Source organism: Bombus flavifrons, chromosome 16 (genome assembly GCF_040668555.2).
Source record: "Bombus flavifrons isolate JBK064 chromosome 16, iyBomFlav1_principal, whole genome shotgun sequence".
Taxonomy (NCBI): domain Eukaryota; kingdom Metazoa; phylum Arthropoda; class Insecta; order Hymenoptera; family Apidae; genus Bombus; species Bombus flavifrons.
In genome coordinates this window covers 5,488,430-5,510,377 of record NC_138457.1, presented here as the reverse complement: position 1 = coordinate 5,510,377, position 21,948 = coordinate 5,488,430, and the positions used below count along the sequence as shown (strand labels likewise).

General features: G+C 37.9%; 1 protein-coding gene across 1 annotated transcript in view; it reads left to right on the top strand.

Annotated features, from left to right (window-relative positions):
• Nucleotides 1–21,948, top strand: part of AChE-2 (acetylcholinesterase 2) — a 158,441-nt gene that overhangs the window by 102,181 nt on the left and 34,312 nt on the right. The gene's annotated exons all lie outside the window — the stretch shown is intronic.

Below are 21,948 nucleotides of genomic sequence, written 5' to 3'. Positions count from 1 at the left end.
ATACCTTACTATATTATCTATGGAATCAGCAATCAATGAAGCAATCTGTCTAAAGTCCTATCAAAAGCATACTAAGTGGAGTATATTCACGTAACAGCGCGTGAATTAAGAACAATCGTTCAGATTTTTACTGTTATAATAATTAAGAAAGAAAAGTAACAAACGTGAAAAGAGAAAAGTAACAAAGTAATACGAAATATGTACGTATTCGCATCTTAGAATCTGTAGAATCTGAAGAATAGATATCTCAAGAGTATGCCGGACGTAATACGTCCAGTACCGTTGAAAATCTTCAATATGAAGATGTATCTTCCGAACGAATGAATCGTCGAAGCTGAGATTTACATTTCGCAGCCACCTTCTTCCCCCAACACACTCACCAAGTTTCATCTCGATCAGACACCGGTGCCATTCGGAAGAATATCCATAATTTTAGCAAACACGACGTAACGTACCACTTTGAAACTCTGTGTAAAGCAGATAGACACGTCTATTCCCTGTAACCTTAAAATAGACAGATTGAAATCTCTTACTATACCAAAGTTTCTTGAATGAATTCGTATTTAAGTAATAAACTACGAACAAAAAATAGAAGATTGTTGGAAAAATTCGTAACAAAATCTATCTTGACAAATTCGATTACGCAAAATTTATTCGAAAAACGTAGGTATCTTTATGGAATTAATGTTTTATTGCACGTTGGATATAGTCTTTTTCTCAAGCAATTTTATTATCTATTAAATAATTCTATTAATGATCTTTTCGATAAATCTCTCGTTAATTCATCTGCATTTATTTTGAATATTATTTTATTTTACTTTAATAATAAATTCTTTCGAATTACTTCGTACGAGCTTCTAGCGTATTTAATTTTATGATGTTAGACAATTTTGTAAAAGTTTCAATCGCCTGTAACGTAGAAGAATTTCATTAAACTACTGCTACTTTGATATCACTTGTAACTTCTACTTTCATAAAGTAGCATAACTGTTATTAACAGAGTGTTAAAGTCGAGATTTTAATTTAAAAAAAAGCAATATGACACATATATTAATTGAGAACACAGAGGGTTGTCAATTTTCAGAAAAGCCAGGAATTTCCCAAAACGGGAATTTATCATTCTGGTGTAATTTTTAAAATGAAAAGATAAATAACCAACTATTTTAATTAAATTTCATTATTTTTCTACAGTATTTCATTTTTTATTTTAATTCCATTCTATACAATAATAAATTCAAATAGAATTTACATTCGACGAATCGGAGGATTTATTTTTATCTTTTAGATTTCATTTGTGAGTGAAACTTGGTCGCCCAATTCGTTGCTCCAAATCATAAAAATTTAACAAAATAATTTGGAACAAGCCTTTCGCCACTACCTATCTTTGTCTACCGATCAATTGTTAAAAACGTACGAATTTCCTAAAATAGTTTACCATTCTGACCCGATTTTTTAAATCACTAGATAAATGATTATCTGAAATAAATATTACTATTTCTCCATAGCGTTATTTTTAATCTCATTTCATTTCATCTTTCGCAATAATAAATTCAAATAGAATTTATATTCAACGAACTGGATTTATTTTCGATCTTTTCATCTTTTAGATTTCATTTGCCAGTCAAATTTGTTCAGTCAATTCACCGTTCGAAAGCATAAAAATTTACGATGCTGATACGAGACAAGCGTTTTCCCATTGATTCTCAGTTCAGGACCAATCGCGATGGCAGCCATCGTGTTGGATACTAGTCAATTAAATCGAATATACACGCTGCACTGGCGAGATATTTCTCCGGGCTCGTTTCATTCGGCGATTCCACGTTTAATTATATTATCGATGGACACAACGCTCATCGACTGGGCCCGCGTGTGTCACGCTTCCGTAATTAGCGACAACTGTAGTAAATCGGGTCCAATCACGGCCGAACAGGAAATAGCGAGGTGGCGGAGTCACGTTGCGAATTTTCGCCTATTGTGCGAGAAATTAATAAAGCAATAGACTCGCGTTAAATTACAAGTGAAATTATCCGCTCCTTTCACGACTCAATGAAAATTCCCGTGATTCGATTTAAATTCGCCGAGTTTCCAATTACTTGCTCGCAGGTTGATTAGACTCTACTTCTGTCTCTTCTATAAGTTACCCCAACGTCCGAGTACTCGGTAAAATTATCAGAAATCTGAAAGTTTGATACCTAATGAGAAACGCAAATACTTCTTCATTTATTTATTTCTTATTCGACGTATCGGAACGCGTTGTTCTATCGGAACATCCAATAAACACGACGAGTTCGTTATTTTAGCTTGACGTTCTTAACGTTCTAACTAGAGTCTGACTTAACGCTGAGAACGTTAACGCCTTTCTGTTTCTTGCACGGTTTCTCGAATGTTTAGATCGTCGCGATAAAGCAGCGATGATTAAGATGGCAAAAATTGGCCGGCAAATGCAGAAACATTGAAGTGACAAAAGAAGATACGAGGATGAGAAGCGAAACGCGAGATGCAAGTTAAATAACTTTCTTTCTCTCGCCCATTAAACGTTACACCGAGAGATTCAAATTGGACATTTTGTACTTTTCGCCCCGCAAACAAGCGATGTCCGGAGAATCAGCCCCGTGTTTTCATTGTCCGTCGTCTTATGTGACACGTCGAGCAAGATGATAAAAATTGTTGGAAAAATACAGAAACACTGGGAAGGTACGACGATGAGAAGTGACACGTAAAATGCAAGCTAAACAGTTGCTTCTCTCACCCATTAAATGTTACATCGAGAGCTTTAAATTGCACATGTTGTACATCCGCTACATTTTTGTACATTCTCCCCTGTGAACGCGGATTGTGCTAAAAATCAGTCCCGTGTTTTCATCGTCTGCCATCTTCGCTTGTAACACGGTACAATCGTTTGTCCCTTTACAGTTACAAAATAGACGCGAGATTAATCGCACAACGTGACGCGGTTAAAGAGGAGGAGTCAGCCTGCACACGATAAATTTCAACGAGGTTTCGCTTCTTTTGCAAGTTACGCGAAACCGAGGAGAAGAATTATGATCGATGCCATAAATGCTATAAATTATACCCAAGGCATTGTGGTCGATCATTATCACTTTGCTCGAACGTAATGCCTGCCTTGTATTAAATGCAGAGTAAAAAAAAAAAAAAGACGCGTAAAAAAGCGCGAGCGAATCTTATTACCGAAACGAATAGAAGTCCCCTGTGCTGGCGTTGGAGGGAAGAAGTTTTTTATCGGTCGATTTGCGGCAGGGAACAAGCCCTGAATGCAAATTCGCGGGGCGACACATTCCAGAGCGCGGAAAAGGCAGCCACGAGGCGGAATGCTTCCGCGGGGAGTTAAGTCGATAAGCTAACCGCGTGGTTGAATTTAAGCCACGGCTCACGGTGCTTAAGAAGCGAGCTAACGGTACTCAACACATGAAAATTGCCTGTCACGTGTAATTATAGACCGGATTGAAAATCAGATTAACCGAGAACGGTGATCAACGACAAGAAACCGGGTCAGGCGGCCCCATCGAATAAACTTTCCTTAATATCACCGTAAAATTAGCGACGTCAATATCCGGTGAGGAGCCTCACAACCTCCAACAACTTCTCGCGGTGCATCCACCACCAAACTTCCTTCATAATGAATATTCCGTTAACATGCAGTGGCTCGTTAAAGTATCTCGACAGTTACCATCGAAATGTTTTTTTCTCTTTTTCTTTTTTTTTTTTGGATGTGTAATTATTTAATTATTGTAACGACAGATGTAGATGCGAGTAGAATTGTTCGTATAACTAACAGAGTTTAGCTTAAGCTACGATTATTCTTACGACTTACTTGTTACGTACGTAGTTTCGTTTAGGAGTTTTGTCTATTGTTCTGGTTTAACGCGTACGTGTTTCTGTTTAAGGCGCAAGTTTTATGGTTATTGTCCCGTAGTGCAAATGGAATGGAACCACGAAAGTAGACGGAAATAAAAAATCCTATTGTATAATTACATGATTACAACGTACGTTGATGACTGTAAAAAGCGCCGACTATATTTTTGCACGTGTGTTTACCAAATGATATTCCTAAAACGAATAGTCGGTTGCCCTTCTATGTGTTTAGTACAACTTTCCATCGCTCTTAAGAATTTTATATCTTGTTAGTGTTTCATACAGGAAATATAAGTAATAAGTGTTTTTAATATGTTGCGACGTCGACCATAAGAATATGAAATACAAAAATCTTGTTTCAAAAATAAAATTGTAACCTTCGAAGGGTTTTTCAAAGTTACTGCGAGATAAAGTAAGCGTCGCCATGATATTTTCTCCCCTAAATCGTAAAACGTTTGTTGCGAACGTTTCTTTATACCATCCGTAGTCTTCGAACTATTTACGTGTTTTCCGATAATACTGACACACTGTTTAGTGACAAAGATAGCCCATAAGTCAATTTCATGTTTAAAAACCGTATAACTTTCCTTTTACTGCGTATTTTTGAATTTCTGTTTCGGAATTTTAAGGTTAAGCTAAGAACAATGAGTATAAATCGTCGAGAAGGTAAACCTCGATTACTTTTTGTGACATAACCTGTACACTAAATTTTAGTCTTTATAGGTTAGGATTCACGGTGATGAATATAATCTAACTTTTGGAATCTCAGTGTCCTAAAACCTGTTTTTATTTTGTTTATTAACATGCCCATTGAAGTGAAAATGGACCACATCTGCTGTTAATACAGCGTTAGCAAAACAGATCATCGATTTTGTAAACAAAATTTAATTATTTTTACTCGTTGCTCCGCTCTGAGTTTTCGCATTATAAATTTCCCCCCAAAAAGCAAACTTTACAAATCTGAAATAAAAATACTTTTCAAATACACCACAAAGAAAGTTAGACAACTTTTAAATGAAAAAGTGAATTATGTACCATCCCGTGTATATTAGGCATATTTGTTACACAAAACATTTTGATTAGCGTTTGCAACGAGTAAACTGCAAATTGCACGCATTTATGAAAAATTAATAGTATTATGCAGAAATTCATAAAATATTTCAAGCATAGTAATCTGTATAATATTTAGCGAGCTAAATAAAACTACGTAGATTCTATTTCGTTAGTTGTATTTCATAAAAATTTCAATTTTCACCAACATCCGCATTTCAGTAATAAAAGTCGAACGCCGTGATTCTACTTTCGAAACGATAAAACAATGGAACAACCTACATAACATTAGAGCAATAAATATTTGTTAGAGCACAGCGTGTGCTTCCTGCTAGATAAAATTTAGTACGAACGTATTTTCCAGCCTGAGTTTCTATATAAATAGAATATATTTCACGCGGTCGAATTTCCAGAAAGCCGCTGTAAATTTGATCAGGCAAGGCCGCTGAAAGCCCCGTTAAGCGGAACAGCGTGAGCAAAAATCAAAATTTAAAGATTCATAAAAATTTCCTTATCCCGGAAGCGCAGGAAACTCTCGTTATATTTGTTATCTATGCAGATTAGTGGCACCTAATGCCCTTATACGGAGATCATTAGCCGCTTTAGACCTTAAATTATTAGTAATGGGAAACTGTAGAACGTGGCGCATAAGCTAAGCGTTCTACAAGAGCTGGCTGCGAAAATAATGAACCGATGTTGGGGAAATATTACACTTGTAACGAGAATGAAGAAGTACGAGCACAGACGATGTACAGAATAGATGGCATGCAATGCTTTCTCGTGTGCCACGTTTTGGGGGTCACCTGACTCACTTACCATCTTCGTGTCACATGCGACCTTATCGATCCTGTATAGTACTGGTTTGAATTAAAACTAAAATCTTGTATGAAATGATGAACACGATATAGAACAGGATATTCTATAGTCGCAACGAAATATGGTATTTTATACTTGAGAAGGCATTATACGTTCAAGTTACTTAAATTACCGCGCAATAAATAAATAAATTACCGTACAGTAGATCAACGATTAATTTAATCAGTTTCAAATAGAAATGTAATTTCATACATCAAAAATATAAAGATGTGAAGTCTTCCATCTTTTCTATCTTCGTCTTCGTATGTCCAAACCAATTATTAATTATAAATTATTAAACGTAGGTCGAAAGCTACTCAGGTCAAAAGCTGACTCAAAATCTCGCAACACAATTTATCGATGACCTAAACAGACGAATTGGAAGAAAATGTAAGAAACGAAAAGAGCAAAAAGATCACCAAAATCTTGTTTCCTTAGATAAGTACATCGATCAAGTACGTCGACCTTGGGAAATATACTAAAGCTAAGATCCGAAACTAGCGAGACGATTTAAAAATAAGGCTTGAGACTGAGCTTTGAAACTGAGACTTAAAAAACGAACAACAAGTCCCTCGTTGTCCTTCATCGTCCAACAATGAGGTTTGAAATTAACTTAATCTAGGATCTCAGAACTGAAACCTACTTAAAAGTAGAGCTAAACTAAAGATGGATACTAGATAGGTACTAATCTAAAATATATTAGATCACAGTTCTGCTAGCAATTTTTTCATATCAAACAGTCGAGCCCAAATTTCAAAAATGAAGCTATAAATGCTTCGTTACATCAATTGCTCTAATAATAATAATAATAATAATAACAATAGTATAGTATAATATAGTATAACGATAGTAATATAGATAAATTGTATAACATAATTGTATCCAATAATAATAATAATTTAATGTAATATTTAGAAGGATTAGGTAAAGGAGCATTTAATTTTTCGCCCTAAGTTACACGATGTGTCTTCGTACACAAAACGCGTAAAATGGAATTAGCCTAGATATATTTATCTTAAAATTAATTAAAACTAAAATACACACATCGCACGATGTGTCCCTGTGATATACCACGGCGTCCTACGACGCGTGCTAATAATTTACTATGGTATATATCTATCTTATGATTAATTAAAGCTAACACACACGCACACATACACACACACACACACAAATTTCTCGTTGGCTATCTAAGCTGAGGGTTAAAACTAATATTTAAATCTAAAACTTAAAAATAAGTATGTCTCACGCACCGTTTATCTACCACAGAACGATTACATGTAGATTACATGTAGATTTTTACAAACTTAGAAACAAGCATATACCACGCAACATCTGTTTGCCATAGAACGATTACGTATGTCATTACTAGACTGCGGATTTTTATGTATTTGTAGGAAATTTAAAAGTACAAAGTTGCGCACGATGCACGTAATACGAAGAAATATATAAAATATACAAAGCATAATTCTTTGTAGAATAGTTGGCAGGTAAAACAATTTTCTATCGTGTGCAAACCTTTTCAATTGTATTCTGACGAACATGAATCTGTATAAAAGTCCACGACCTAAACATTACGAAGATTGTACAGTAGTATTAAGTTGTCCAGAAAGTGTCTTTCTTTCACAGACGCGTCTTTTCCAACAACGTATCTTTATACAAACATGAAACCTAATCTGTCGAACTTAGATAGAACAAAATGGATCATACGTAATTCGGTAAAATAATATAAAACGGAAAATATTGTGCATCCATTATATCCTTATGAAACGAAAGAAACTTTCCGGACGACCTAATACTATTGTACTATCTATATACTATAATACTATTGTACGATCTTCGTGATGTTTATTAGCTGTAAGTTACTTTAGCTGTACAATTTAAGATGGTACAATAGTACTATTGTGATATTTAGTGTACAATTACACACATACAATTAGTGTATAATTAGTATATATTATTGTACAATCTTCGTACAATACATAAATAATACAAATACACAAAATTAGTAGTAGGCTATGGCTTGCGTGTATCTATTTTATAATTAATTAAAATTAAATCGCGCCATCCTACGGTGTCTCACGCTAATAATTTACATTAATTAATACACACGCATCCACGCACGTTGACTGTCCAAGCTGAGAGTTAAGACTACTATTTGAATCTAAAACTTAAAAGTGAGCATACGTCACGGACCATCTACCTGCCACATAACGATTATATACAATTCTGAAATAAATTAAAAAATAAGCGTATATCGTGCAACAACTTTTTCTATGTGACAAGCGACAGTCTCAAGGGAGAAGAGATCTTTAATTTTCGTTCCAAGATGGATAAGTATCATTGTACAGAATCGGCTCATTCCACATAGGTATCTACCTTATCTCGAACTAAAGCTAAAACGCGCACATCCAACGTTGTGCCACGGTATCTCACGATGTCAAACGATCAAAAAATAGCAAATTTGTATATCTACTAAGATAGCTTGAAAACTCTAATAAGGCATCGTCCTACAAATCATAAGATATCATGACAGTGCAACCAATATTTTATCGTAAATATGTCATCTGAAGAAAAGTAGGACGAAATATAACGGTTCTACATATTCAATGTATTTCATCTTATTTTAGAAGTTATAGTATATCTAATTAGGAATATATTTTATGTAATATTTGCATCCTGATACCTTATCTTAATTTGTCGCGTTTTATTGTTATTAATTAACAATTTCAGCAATATATAAATTTATTTATTTATTTATTTATTTATTTACATACTAAGTAGATATCGAGTTTTATTTGTCGGGTTTGTTGGGTTGGCGCTAGTTTTAGGGGCGCGTTGTGTATCTTCATTAGGACAAGCCATCGTAGTTGTTCAAAGAGGTTTATATGTACAAGTGTTGATTTAACAGGATTTAACAATTTAACGTGATTATTAGACGCTCTTAAAGTAAAGACAATGTTCTTAGGTTCAAACGAATCCACGGTCAACGGGTTAACTTTTAGTACAATTGAATATGTTTTGGAACTCAAAGTGACGTTTGCTGTCACGCACGGTATCTTTCAGACTGACTGACCAGACGTTGTGTGTAAACTCTCCAAGGTGATCATACGAATAAAAGACTGACACGATCACACTTGTCAATTGCGTATTGATCGAGGTTATCAACAAAATTCCAGGCGCCGTTACTAGGCATACCCGCGTAGAGCCGTCATTGCTCCTGCCCCCGAGACTTGTTTGTTAATACAGCGTGTGTCCCTCGATATTGGTACTTCTACTGTTAAGTAAAACGTTCATCCCGTGACCGTGGCTACGTTCGGTGACCAGTTGTGTCACCTCGACCCCAAGCCCACTGTTATAATACTATAATGAACAGCTGTAACGAACAGTTTAGACCAAAGTATTGGGAATCTTCCCAAATTCCAAAAGAGAGGCCCGTTGTCCCTACATCTCCGATATATTTATAAGGTGACGTTAGAATTTCTGTATTTCGTGCATTCATTTCAAACTTACGATCATTTGTAGCCAAAAGGCTTCAACTCCTCTTACGAGCTACTGCCAAATGCATCTGTACTTTTCGTAACTTTCCCATCACATTTGCCATAAACTTTTTGTACTTTTTTAATATCTTAGCTTAGGTATTTTAGCTATCTGAAAGGATATAAATTTGCCTGTTGACCATCAAATTACGTCAAGTGCCTGCCAAGGGGTGTTTTCCAACCAAAAAAAAATATTGAAAAGGAGGAAAAGATATAAAAAATGCTTGGAAGGTCCTGGATATTTTAGAAAGATATCTTAGTGTTTCATAATCTGTGACTGAAAAAAGAATTTATAGATCAAAGACAGTATTTCATAAAAAGAGAAAATTCTAGGAAACTGCAGAATCGAGGAAAAAGAAAAACGTGACGTATACTTGAGACGTCAAGGAAAACGTTCTAGGTGCTATGTATGTATGCGATGATTTCGAAATGGAAAAATCTCAAGGATACGAAATATCGAAAAACACCTTGCATCCAAATTCCATCGAAAAGTGACAATTTCAGACGTACATTATACGTACAAGGACCCACCGAATAACGGAAATGCTAAAAGAAAGAAAATTGGATTTCCAGAGCGAAAGGGAGAAAATTAACTGTCGAAAAAGTGGAAAGGAAAAAGGAAAATTGTTTATAAGGACGAGAAAAAAGAAAATTGTTTATAAGAGCCGAAAAAAGGTAGAAACAAAATAAAAAGGGAAAATTGGACGTAGAAGTCAAAAGAGGTAAAAGCAAAGGACCTTTAAACAAGAAAGAAAAAAAGAGTTGCCCGTGAAACGTGAAAATAGCAAAAGCGACAAATAGAAAGCAACAAAACAAAAAAGAGACCCGTAAAAATCAAAGAAAACGGTTGAAGGCTTTGTAACCTGATAGAGTCTAGGAAAATGACATTATTATCAAACGAGACAGGAAAATTGATTAGAAAAAGAAAAGGAAGATCCTGAGACGCTCGGTCGTTCGCTAAGAAACAAGATAAAAGTAGTATAACATTACCATTTGAAAGACCGTGTCTGAGATTGGAAATCGTCGAAACACACGATGTCATGTCGTCCCATTTGAGCAAAGTGTTTTCCTAAGTTACATGCTAGTACCGTGCCATTAAGAAACTCGTCGGTTAACAAACAGAAGGAAACTATTCTGAGCGATCATGTTCAACTCGTGGAAAGCGAGTGGTTCGCGTTGAAACAAAGCGCGTTTCTTCCTGCTTTGATTCCTGGACAAGCCTACTTTTCTCGAAAATATGTAAAGAAGAGAAAATGTAGGGAAGAAACCTGTCACGATCGCCAACACTTGCTATCTTTAGCGTTAACTTGGCAACTTTAAGGAACGGGAGAAAAATATTTGATGTCTTGCTCGTTCACGAGACACTCGATGACTTAATCACCTGGTCGAACGTTATGGAAAAAATGGAACTTAATGTCTCGTTCGAAAACACACGTCATTCGAAATTGTATATCGTGTTGGCAACTAAGTGATTACGGATTTTGTTATTAGGTGGTATAACAAAATCCGCAATCACTTAGTTGCCAAGCCAATTGATTTCGTAGACGACATTTGGTTGTAAGCGACAGACGTCGAATTTTTTAGGAGAAAGAAAGGAACTTCTCTGACCAGCTTGAAATTATTTCTGAAATTTCATTCATTTTGATTGTTATAGGATCTGAAGCGTACGATGATCCAAATGTATGGCAAAATATTCTGCTTTTTTTAAAAGAATTGTATTCGTCGAAAAGTCTGTATGGGCCACCTCTTAGTCGCAGAGAAAATTGAACGTGCCATTCTCTTCAATTTGCGAGCAAGTACCAATCCTTTGTTTTGTCCTCAGGTAACTTGTATAATAAAAAAAACAAGAAATATATTTTTTCTATTATATATTCTTATATATATTATTATATATTCTTTTTTCGCGTAGAATCACCCCCTTTCCGCTTGTACCACCAGTTACCAACCACCCTGTATATTTATACCACTTTTTAACGCTATTATTAATTATTTCCAAATGGAAATTGCCCTGAAATTCTCTACTACATTACACGGTGAAAAACCATATTTTTTTAATTTTTCCACTTGCAGTATCGTCCACAAGAAATCTTCGTCCATTGCGAATCGATTATCATCGAGCGTCGTATGCTCGTGAAATGATAACACGTGCCAATTACGCTCGTGCATCCTGCCATCTATTTCATCAGTTTCTGCCTCACTTACTAAAACATTAGTCCCCAGCGCACTCTACTATTTTACGGACTATTTTCTATTCGTATACTTTTTATAAATAAATAAATAAATAAATAAGCGAAGAGGAACCGCGGATGCTCTCATCAAACGCTGGAGATGAGAGTTGGCTTAGATAATTAAACACCAGGAGGCTAAAATTAAAGGACTTCCGACAACCGTTTGCTAAAAAATTCAAGAATCGAATTATTTCCAATTACTCGAGCGAGAAGCCGCCTTCAAAGCCTTCGTCGAATCGAATAAACTGGCTGTACGTTTCCGATGCAACGCCGCTAACGAGCTTTCGAAGAAACATGAAGAGAGTTATCACGAAATTAGGAATTCCCTTAATCACAGCGCCACGGTCTTCAACGCGAATTAATTTCCCACCCCCGTAACGCCCCTCCACCCTTTTCGTACTAATCTAAAATTCAACAGTAGTCGCAAATAGACGGTTGACCGAGTGATCGTCAAACAGAGGTGGGTCTACTTGCTTCCTGTTAGTCTGCTTGCTTAATGGTCTGTTGTAATGATCGATGAGTTCGCGACAAGAGTGGTGGTTCGTCAATTTTCGACCTCCTGCCAATTATTATCATTCCCAAACAAGTTTTCTCCTCCTGTGTGTACAGACTGTGACAAAATATGCATTTTCGCGTCGGTTCGTGAAGTAACATGAAACCTAAGTGTTGGGAGTTGACAACTTGAAAAGTGAAACTCGAAGCACGTGCTTGTAAACGAATATGTTGCATCGCCTCAAGGTCCACGATCGACCCTATAAAATCGGCCATTTACTTCATTGTTACTGTCGTTACTGACATTGACGCTGTTTTCACCGACAAGATTTCATCCACAGCGGACGCCACACTTCGTCGACTACAGTTTTAGCAACAGCGATCGACGCACAGGTGATCGTTCATTCATTATATTCAGTTTATACGAAGCTCGGGCAGAGTATGGCTTCCAGCGTTGTATCAGCTTACGTTTTATCCTTTGCCTGTGTCTGCAACATTGACGGCAGGTGCATACGTCTTGCTGAAACCTAGTCCAAACCAATAGCAATCGAAGTGGCAGGTGTGATTTTCGGCAGAAACATTTTTCTTGAAATTTGCTCACAAGTGGATTGGTATTGGCTCGGATCAGGTTTATTCCTGTGAAAAAGCGAACGTACTTATCTACGTTTATATGTAGATCTTGTGGATCGTTGCAGACGAATGATACGATCTTGTAACAGTTGGTTAAACGCTGTGTCGATCGATTTTTATCGTCGATGAGAATCGTGTCGTGGGAGAAATCTAGCGTAAGTGAAGTACGATGTCAGCGAAGTTTGTTGTCGATGGAATCTTGTCGATGAAGATAGTATCGGTCAAACGATACAAATGGATCTCCATTCTGGGCAAGTTGAAAAGTAGACGAAGAGAGGAAAGCAACGATGTTACACGGTCTTTCAAAATCTTCGAATTTGCTATTATTTGTAACGTTCTCTCGCAACGAGTGAGAAGTAAGTTTATGGAAGTAGATGGTTTGCGAGTGCTTGAACGATGATTGGTCGCTGATGGGATGAAGAAATTGACAAAAAGCGGGATCGATCGATTTCTGTGCTTTTGAGATGGTGAGATATTTTGCGACAGCCTGTATAGCGATATTTCATTCAATTCATTAAATGGAGGGCCTCGTTAAAAATTTATCGTCGTCTTATTGTAGAGACAGGGCAATCTCGAAACACGCCAGTTCTGTCCATTAATTCGTGCGGCCGGTTCCATTCTGTGATTTCGATTTGTCACGAGCACCGACCTTTCGCCAAACGACACCAAGCTACTTCTCTCTCTAGCCACTCTAGTCCCACGCTGATACGGCTTCTCACTGACACGCATATCGCTCGTTATACCGTCATACCATTCGCTACTCAACGCCAACACGTTGTTCTTCAAGATCTCTATAAACGATTACCCTTTAAATCGCGCCTACGCCCCCGCAGGATTTTTATTTAGACGTGCACACATTTCTTCTATAGGAACAATCCACTCGAACGTCCAACAGCGATTTGACGTAGTGCAGGCATGAACGTTTTACAGTGCCATTAATTCCTCCTCTATTTTCTCTGGAATCCCATATGAACACATAGAAATTTGTTTATTAGTCAGCAACAATTTTAACAGCCTACTGAATCCATTTAGATAAGATAACTTTGTGATTCAAATTCTAAACTTGAACCTCCGACTGTAATTTGATCTAGCGCAGGGATGAACGTTTCACAGTGCCATTAATTCCTTCTCTATTTTCTCTTGAATCCCATATGAACACATAGAAATTTGTTTATTAGTGAGCAACAATTTTAACAGCCTACTGAATCCATTTAGATAAGATAACTTTGTGATTCAAATTCCAAACTTGAACCTCCGACTGTAATTTGATCTAGCGCAGGGATGAACGTTTCACAGTGCCATTAATTCCTTCTCTATTTTCTCTTGAATCCCATATGAACACATAGAAATTTGTTTATTAGTGAGCAACAATTTTAACAGCCTACTGAATCCATTTAGATAAGATAACTTTGTGATTCAAATTCCAAACTTGAACTTCCGACTGTAATTTGATCTAGCGCAGGGATGAACGTTTCACAATGCCATTAATTCTTCCTGTGTTTTCTTTCAGATCAAATACACCAGTACATGGTTATTGACAGATAGGAATTTTCATAGAAACTCTATAGAATCTTAAGAATCTTAAACGTGTACATAATATACGATACAAAAGTCCGTGGTTGAAGAAGTTGTATAGTTGTACGGTTCTGTGGTTGGTAGAAATAGAATCGGACTTTGCAGACATTTCATTTGGTATCCGAAAGCAACTTGCATAATCCAAATACTTTGCAAACACGAAGACCATGGACCAACCTCTTATGATTTCTAATGCAAGTCCCAAGCGGAGTAACTTTTGTATTGGAATTGATTTGGAAACAATGAACTGCCTAACTTTGGCTATGTGTACGATGCCTGAAACCAATTTGTATAATCCAGATACTCGCGTAATTAGAAATTTGCTCCATTAGGAAACTCGTTAACGTCGTGAAGCGCTATTTATTAACGCTAGTAACTGGTAAGTTGGACAAAAACACCTGGAATCTGCAGGTTTCGCGGTATCGACTCTGACAGCATAGCTGCAGCGATCAGGCAAGAAGTTGGACACGACGTGAATCGTGGAAAGAAGCGTATCCAGTCAGACTGAACGAGTCTAGACGCAACTTTGATTGCTGAAAGATTGCTCGCCGGGTCGAGCTAACTTTAATGAAATGAAACTCTAGCTGGTGAAATGCCTTCGCTCTCTATCATCCCCAAGTTCTGCAGACCAACGAACCAACCTGGACTCGCGTGTAATTAGCTGGTGGCTGCGGTTGGTCCGCGTAACTGCAACGTTTCTTCCTGCCACGGAGAGAGCCTCTGTGAGCTACGGGCCATCCTGCAAACATCCTGCACGCGTTTCCCTTTGAGAAAACCACCGGGTGTAATACGTTCCTTGGTGCCTTTTTCTTTTCCAACGTTAAATCACAGCCTGGCTCGCATCGCTCGGTCATACATTTTAATAGGAAATCTCGTTCAATTACCATACCAACTATATGGCGGCTTCGGTGTCGATTAAAACAGATGCAAATGAACAGGGCCTCCACTATCATTTTCCGAACGATTACCACAGCTTCGGCTATCCCGCCCGTTAATGAAACCTGTGAATAGACCTAACCCTAACACGCCTCCGCTGCTCCGATTTCCAACCTTTGTTGCGAATATAGCACCTGCAAGAGGTACGGTGAGGTTATGAGGTCAGACGCTGAGGTTTACGCGTTTTAATCCCCAACACTTTGACTTTTACGCTGACTCGTAATGTCCGAACCACCTACCATAGAAGACTTTCACGCGTATAGTACATCGCACAACTAATTATACGCGATGTGAAATACTTTCGCAGGTTTTCCGCAAACCTTTCTGTCTGATCAATAATCCGGATATCAACGAACATCGTTCACCGTCTTCTTCATTTTCTCCGCGATATAAATCGACGTTCCGTGTAGCTGTCGAATACCTGTAACAATATTCTTTTTTTTATACGGCCATTTGTCAGGGCCGGATTAAGGTTTTCCAGAACATATCGACCCGGTGCAGGTTTTCACAGAGAAACGGAGGAGGTCAGCGTGGCTGTTAAAATTCAACAAATTTACGTAAAATACGAAACGAGATTTACCACACGTATCGACCTGTTTATTTCGTGATAAGTTGCATTGAAAATTTTGCAGCATGCGTGTTCGCAAGACAGATCACTTTCTTCATCTGTTTTATTCGTCACTCGTTATATCTAATCGTGAAATAAAATACACTTTTCTCGAAGAAGTAAAAGTCTCGAGAATATACGTATCTCTTTTATCGCCAGATTTCGTTGCAAATTCGAATTCGTTCAATCGAGAAGGATATAGCAAAGTAAAAAGAAGGACAATAGATGGTGAAAATATCGTGGCTTTAAAAGTAAAAGGAACTAACAAGCGCAAAATACCCGCTACATAGATTGTTAACGGGAAATGGGGAGAAAAATCGGGTCGACCCGTTTCTGAATCGATTTCGCGACTTTGCAACGCGCGATGAGGCCAGAGGTTGCCCATAAAACCAAAAGTAATTCCATTCGAAGGCCAACAGATTGTTCCAGTTGAAACGTATCTTCATTTATCAGGCTCGGTTCGATCAACGAGTCTCTCGTTCCAGCAGCGTAGCAATTTGTCACCGGCACGTTCTTCCTCGATAAGAACCGGCCTCGCAAATTACGCGAGTCCTGCCGCGGAGATAGCCGCGGCTGCAAGTTCGATTAAAGCGTCGCGAAGCAGAACTCCGAGACAACGCCATCATATTGTTGGCTCTGTCTTCGGCAAAACCGTTAATTCCAGACCTGTCTACCTGGTTGCGAGTTTATAATCCGTTGGAACGGATATAACAAGCTCGTTAGCAAAAATATTAAGCCACGAAACCGATCGACACGACGCACGCAACACGTTCTACAAATCACTCGCGAAATGACGTTTGGAATTGTCCTGAATTGGAATGTTCTAAACCAGTGTATTTTTGTGACTTTTCTTTTAGAAGGGAAATGAAGAAAGAAACGAAGTTATTGAATTTTGAGATATGGTTTTATATACGAAATACGAAATACAAAAAATACAAAAGAAAGATTTCTAAGCTTATTTCATGGGCGTCTTGTCGCTGCAGTCTTCGATCGGCAGGAAAGATCCACCTCGTAATTCTTGACTGAAACAAAAAACCAAGAAAAGGATTAAATTATTATATATTTTTCTTCTGGGTGAACTAAACAACGGTAGAGAAAGATGTGAAATTAAAAATTTTGGCGGGTTTAAAAAAATGTGTTTTTTTTAAAAAAGAAAATAAACTTTAAGGTGCTATAACAATTACTTAAATAAACGTTTTTGCTGGTAGGTGTGTTCCTATGCGAGCACAATCTGCTTTTGTAAATTCAGTTAGTTTTGCAAACTAACTAGCTATATCGAGCGCAACGGAGTAATTTCAGGTGAAAAAATAAGTCGAAAGTGCAGAATGGAAATTTGTTTATACAGCGCTTTGTTCTCGTGAAAATTACATTCGAAACTTGTTGAATACCCGTACGTTCGAACCTTTATTTCGTTGAAAATGAGACCTTAAACCAGGTTAAATTACATTTTATTCTACCATTTTTCTCTCTATTTTCGCCATTTCCTTTTCATAGACAATTTTTCCCAAATTAATTATCGTTACTTGTGGATCTAATCCGTTTAAAAAGGACAGTTTCTACTAATCTAACTAGGACATAATCTACTGAGAGAGAGAGAGAGAGACAGACAGACAGACAGACAGAGGGAGACAGAGGGAGAGAGAAAGAGAGAGACAGACAGACAGACAGAGGGAGACAGAGGGAGAGAGACAGACAGACAGACAGACAGACAGACAGACAGACAGACAGACAGACAGACAGACAGACAGAGGGAGACAGAGGGAGAGAGAGAGACAGACAGACAGACAGAGGGAGACAGAGGGAGAGGGAGAGAGACAGACAGACAGACAGACAGACAGACAGAGGGAGACAGAAGGAAAGAGAGAGACAGACAGACAGACAGACAGAGGGAGACAGAGGGAGAGAGACAGACAGACAGACAGACAGACAGACAGACAGAGGGAGATAGAGGAAGAGAGAGAGAGACAGACAGACAGACAGAGGGAGACAGAAGGAGAGAGAGAGAGAGAGTATCGTTTTACATTTTCCTCAGAGGAAATTCTCTAATCAGATTCGAATTTATATTTGCAACTTACTCGATTCCATCTATCCCGATCACGAACAAAGTGCAGTCCATGCAGAGCGACCAGAATGTGTCCTCCAGGGTTTGCTTGATAATGCAAAAGGATCGGCCGATTTTGCCACTAGTTGGTTCTGTTCCACTGTCGATTCGTTAGGAAGCTCTCGAAATCTCTCCAGGTTCCACCGTCTTGCTCCCAATATCGTTCTCCTTAAGTCTGCGGTCGTCAATTAACGGTGTTCCATTATTCACGAAAATGCCGGTCGATAGTCGTTCCGCGGCGAGTGCTTCGCGAGTTTCCAGTTGCAGTACCGAGACACGGAAACTTTTCCTTCATCCAAAAACTTCTCCAGGCTACTGTGTAATTCCCTTCATTCGGAGTATATGTTGCCGGCAACGTGTAAAATGTCGATATTTTATATTGTAATACCTAGGAAATGTATAGGACGCGCGTCGATTTTAGGCAAAAGCGTGAAACGTTTGTGTTGTTCTAATATATCGTGTAGTTTTCCTGGGCATTGTACACAGAGTTGTCTAAAAGCCAGACACAATCAAATTTCTCAGCCACTTTCGATAGTCGCAGAAAAATATGTTTCGAACGAAAATTCTATCAGCTTTCAGTCGACTACAGATTACGATATTACGAATTTCGAAAAAGGTTTTACTTCGATGGAAAGTTTTCTATTTTTCTTCTTTTTTTTTTTTTTTATGAAACAATACACCTTTCTGTACTCTATTCGATGTATTTTTTAATTCTCTGGAAAGAGATATTAAGGTATTTGAGTGGAAAAAATGATTAGTTTAAAAAAAAAGAAAGTTCTACTCTGTATCTCCTTGTAGATTTTTCGTCATTTCTAGAAGTTGCAATAAGAGCTGTCTGCCACAGATCGTGTCTTCCACGTGGCTGCTTCTACCACTGATTACTTCTTGGGTTTTATACAATTGGGTTTAATATGGGAAATGTCATAGGTCTCCACGTCTCAGAAAGTTTCCGACAGCTGTCGCCAGTACCATGCAATGCTCGGATGAATCTAACATCTATTTGATTGGAATTAATGGAACAGTTAAGATTTTGAGTCACCTATCTCATCTTCTCTAATCAAACATGAGAAGGAGGAGCCATCAAATGTTTGGCTCAGTCTGACGTCTGTTTGATTGGAATTAATGAAACAGTTAAGATTTTGGGTCAGTTGTTTTGTCTATCTCATCTTCTCTAGTGAAACATGAGAAGGAGGAGCCATCAAATGTTTGGCTCAGTCTGACGTCTGTTTGATCGAAATTAATAAAATAGACAAAACTTTGGTCCAATTGTCTCCTTCTTATGTTTCATTAGAGAAGATGATATAGGTAGAACAACTGGCTCAAAATCTTAACTGCTTCGTCAATTCCGATCAAATAGACGTCAGACTGAGCCAGACGTTTGGTGGCTCCTCCTTCTCATGTTTCATTGGTGAAGCTGAGATAGAAACATGAGAAGGAGGAGCCATCAAATGTTTGGCTCAGTCTGACGTCTGTTTGATCGGAATTAACGAAACAGTTAATATTTTGAGCCAGTTGTTCTATCTATATCATCTTCTCTAATGAAACATAAGAAGGAGCCACCAAATGTCTGGCTCAGTCTGGCGTCTGTTTGATTGGAATTAATAAAATAGACAAAACTTTGGGCCAATTGTCTCGCTAGCTCATCTTCACCAATGAAACATGAAAAGGAGGGGCCATCAAATGTTTGGTTCAATCTGACGTCTGTTTGATCCGAATTAATGAAACAGTTAGGATTTTGAGCCAATTGTCTCACCCATCTCATCTTCACCAATGAGATATGAGAAGAACGAACCTTCAAATGTTTGGCTCAGCCTGGCATCTGTTTGATCAGAATTAATGAAACAGTTGAAACTTTTCAGCCAATTGTCTCACCTACCTCATCTTCACCAATGAAACGTAAGAAAAACGAGGCACCAAATGCTTTCTTAACAATGTACGGACGCTTGCTACTTTGCCAGAGGACTATGATACTCCTATGATTTCTCGCAAGTGGTTCGACTACCTGTTTCCAGGTGTTCGACTACTTGTTCCCACGTGTCCGACTGCGTGTTTCCATAAACACGACTTCCAGTATAATCTCTGCTATCTCGATGTGTAAGGCACGGGCCTGCTTGATAGTCTTACTATTAAATCCTGCAGCAGGTACCGGACGAAATAGAAACTGCAGGTCCTCTTTCCTTTCTCTTTCAAACTTCCTGCAATGCCTACCGTGACGATCGTACAGCAACAGAAAATTTGTCACGATATTGTGTTTTATCAAACCTTCTCATCATTCATAGTGCGTCACGAGCACGAGCTCGCCTACAATCTTTTCGCTAGATTCGCCTGTATTATCACACGCGGATTCAATCGATAATCGTCACTCGGAAGTTCACCGGAACGCGATCCATTCGGCAGATGGGGTCACCGCTTTCACGCGAACGACCAACTTTCTCTGCCGTTCTCGGAACAACTTTGAATAATCGCCTGCCTTCAACTTGTCACGCGCTTCCGTCCCCACTTTTACGGAATGCACCCTGCAACAGGTCTGCGATGAAATTCTGCCCTTCGAAAGGTCCGCAACTGCCGTGAAAATTACTCGTCGCTCGTATCGTCGACGAACGAACTCGTTCCAGTTGTTTAGACACGGACGAACCCGACAAATTGGAGGAATTTTCTTCAAATGGGTTATGCCAGCTGGACTTAGCTGCGATGTTAAATCCGGCAGCCAACCGTGTACCCTCCGCGCCTTTTTTTATTCCTCTCTTAACGCCTTCGTTGAAGAATTTAAAGGCTGCGATAAGCGGAACACGACGATACCTTTCGCTCGTGTTTCTGCAGCTTGAAAGCACAAACGCGCATTTAAACGGCGAACAATTTTCTGATTCTTTACGGCGCAGTGAAATTCACGGTTCCACCTATCGAGCTCCATTTATCACGGTTACACTGCCACAGTATAAACACCAGGACGATCGATACTCGGCCGATTATTGCTCTCGCTTTCCTGAAAATATAAACTACACCCATTGTCTCAGCCTGTGTTAATTGTTCCAGCCACTTTCGTCAACCTTCCGCTCAGACTGACTGCCATAAACGAACTTTGCTCCCTTGATCATCGACCGAACAAGTTTCTCCTTTCCATTCTACGGGATTATTCTTCTGCTAGCTTCCGAATTTACCGCAACTTTGACATTTTTGCAAAAAATTATCGTCTCACGACGGAGCAGACGTTGCCAGGATTTTTCAATTATTCAAAATTTCGGAGCTTTGAATTTGATAAAGATGGACTCGCGTGTATGGTAAATATAAGTTACACTATATTATCAGGTAAATATTGTAAAAATAGGTTTGCAGGTGGAAAATTTGGAATATTCCATCGATTCTTCGAAAACATCGGACAATTTTACATAGCCTAGGACCTGGATTAGTTTGAATATTTTACAGAATAATCAATAATAATAAATAATAATAAATAATATTGCAATTAGATTGCTGACTTGTATACACTTTGAGAAATGAAAGAATGCAAAGCTACATAGAATACGGAGATTTTATAAAAATATATAAAATAACCAAGATACAGTGCTTGTTATGATTCTATGATATTTAGTAGCTGTAACACTTTTAATTGCTTGCTGGGTAAAATTTTATTCGAATAACAAATGACGAATAAAGCTACAAAATCATGTTATATTTGCCACTAATGATGTGTCCTATCTAACAACTATATATTTGACTAATAAAATAATTTATTCGACTAAAAAATTATTGCTGTAAGAATTTATCTGGATAAAAATTTAATCGAATAACTTGTTCGAATAAAATTATACATTATTTATTATATTAGTCAATACACATTAATATATATATTTATGTATTTTATCGAGGATGGACATGGTATCGAACCTGAGATATATCTTCAAGCTATGTTGTCCAGTTATTGTAACATTAGCTTCTATAACTAATTTTGTCCAAATGGCAGATTAGAAAATTCATTGTTCCTTGGTAAATTATTCGTTGTATGTTACTTATGTACACAGAAATACGCATTTCCATGAACGTAAATATAAGAAACTTCTTAAC